Source organism: Vicia villosa, linkage group LG7 (assembly GCF_029867415.1).
Source record: "Vicia villosa cultivar HV-30 ecotype Madison, WI linkage group LG7, Vvil1.0, whole genome shotgun sequence".
NCBI lineage: Eukaryota > Viridiplantae > Streptophyta > Magnoliopsida > Fabales > Fabaceae > Vicia > Vicia villosa.
This window is the reverse complement of record NC_081186.1, coordinates 55970287-55972748: the sequence shown is the minus strand read 5'-3', so window position 1 is coordinate 55972748 and position 2462 is coordinate 55970287. Positions and strand designations below refer to the sequence as shown.

Below are 2462 nucleotides of genomic sequence, written 5' to 3'. Positions count from 1 at the left end.
AAGCAAAAGGAGTTCTTTGACAAGTTTGTCAAGTGTCAAATTTTTAGATGCTTTTCTATTTTAAAATATTCTATTAATAGTAATCTTACTATAATTGTTTGTAATTATTTTTAAATATTTTAATTTATTAATTCTTAACAACTCAATGATTAATAATTCCTTAACAATTAATGATTTTTGATACACTTTTATGCTTTCAAATATTTGTATTCAATATTCAACATTTTTGATACATTTCTACGCTTTCCAATATCTATATTCATTATTTTTTTTCTCATAAATAACCAAACAAATAATGAATGAAAACCCTTCATATGGGATTCCAATCGCTTATCCGTTCCAATAAACCGATTGGGCGCCGCTTCAACTATAACATTTTGAAATCTACCCTTTGAATTCAATTCTCTCTTCTCCCAATCCATACTATGTTGCAAATCTCTTCCCTTTTTCCAATCTAATTTCTCTTTTCCCGTCCTTATTCATCTCATCATTAATTTCTTCTCCCAATTCATATTTTACAATGGAATCTTCACTCCAATTTTTTAGGTATTCTGTATCAATTTCTATTGCTTTAACATATATAAATATGAACAATTTTATCGACTTTCAATCACACTCCTTCTGATATGGAGGAATTGCTTTTTCGATTCTCACAAAAGGTAACTTTTTGATCGTTTTTGTGCTGAAAAATATTGTCTTTTCGATTTAATTTGAAATGGGTTTTGCTTAATTTTTATTGTTATATTTGTTTTTTTGATTGTTTTGTTGTGAAAAATATCATCTTTAGGGTTTAATTTGAATGTGTTTTATTTGCTCTATTAACAAATATAATTTATGGTGATTCTTCATTCTGATCGTTCTCAATTCAATAATCCGAAACAATTGCATACTGATTAATTTTTTTTTGTAGGTATAAGGAAAGGAAATGGGATCCGAAATCTGATGGAATGTCATCTTCGCATTCAGCTATTTGTTCTTGCTACGATGGTTGGATTTCATGAAGGATTTGGGGGACCGCTTTTCGCTACTGCATTGGTTCTAGCTATCGTTGTATGTTTTTTTTTGTTCTAACCATAAAATTTGTAAACATTTTGATCTATATATTTTGTTTTCGATGTGTTTGATTTAATACTTGAACTATTTCCACAATGAAATTTGGCAGGCAAGTTCGTTTATGCTCATGATTGCTCAATAAATATATAGAAGTTAATCTGAAAACGGTTAATGAACTTGATTTCTTATGCAGGATGCCTAACCAAAATTTTTGAAAACGGGAAGCAACTTAATTATTGGGAGAAAGGAAATTAATGGTAAGATTGAAAACAAGTTAATCTAAAAATGGTTAATGAGTTTGATTTCTTATGCAGAATTCCTAACTAAAATATTTGAAAATGGGGAGCAACTTAATTATTAGGAGAAAGAAAATTAATGGTAGGATTGAAAGCAATTATTTGAGGATGAAAAACATATCTTATGTTGATTGAAATATGATACAATACAACTTGGCTTTCATGTTATCTTCACAATAACTTAGAAGTAGTTGAAGGAATATAAACTAACACTTATGTTATCATCACAATAACTTAGAAGTAGTTGAAGGAATATAAACTAACACTTATGTTATCATCACACTAACTTAGAAGTAGTTGAAGGAATATAAACTAACACTTATGTTATCATCACACTAACTTAGAAGTAGTTGAAGGAATATAAACTAACACTTATTTTTCTGTAGATGATTCTATATTCTGGTTTTAGTTTGTTAAACTGAGTTAGTATTTGGTAATCAATTAGTTATTCCATTTGGCTTAGTAGTTTGTGCTTGAGCCTTTGCACCTATAAAGCCTATATAATTTTTTTTTATGCAGGAACTGTTAAATGGAGCTACACAGAGCCAACACAAAATGGAAACAAAATAATGTCAATATAACCAAATGGATGACAACAAAGCTTGTGTTGATCCTGGCTGTTCTTTGGAGTCTTAACAGATTGTAGAGTCCAAGTTCTATATTTATAGTACAAAACATATTTTCCTTGTGCACTTATAAGTTTCAATTTGATAGAGTTAGTCTTGTTCATGTTAGGATGATTTTAAACTTTTGTTGTTGATAGCTTGGTAGATTCACATGTCAGCTTACTTCTTGCGGCGAGAAACTAAGATAGCTAGAGCAGGGGGATGCACATGATTATGTAATGGTCCATGGGAAGCATATCACCAATGTTTACTTTATTACCACACAGATACAAGTATTCTTATTTCTTTAACATTTCCAATTGTTAGGTTATCTCAACCATGATTTCACAAAAAAAAAAGGTATGATAATAAGTCACATAGATACACTTTCAAATGTATTAATTATGAGTTAGTAACATTTATTAATAGGGAAATTATAGTATAAGTATTATGATTTTAAGTGTATTAACCAGGAATGAACGAATTTTATTATATTAATAGAGATTGT

General features: G+C 28.9%; 1 long non-coding RNA gene across 2 annotated transcripts; it reads left to right on the top strand.

Annotated features, from left to right (window-relative positions):
• Positions 1–310: 310 nt before the first annotated feature.
• On the top strand, positions 311–2237 carry LOC131617236 (uncharacterized). 2 transcript variants are annotated; one of them, XR_009288491.1, is made up of 4 exons: positions 311–546; positions 911–1050; positions 1247–1310; positions 1869–2237. It is a non-coding gene; the product is annotated as an uncharacterized LOC131617236 (long non-coding RNA). The 2 variants fall into 2 exon arrangements; XR_009288492.1 differs by having other exon boundaries at positions 311–659.
• Positions 2238–2462: the final 225 nt, after the last annotated feature.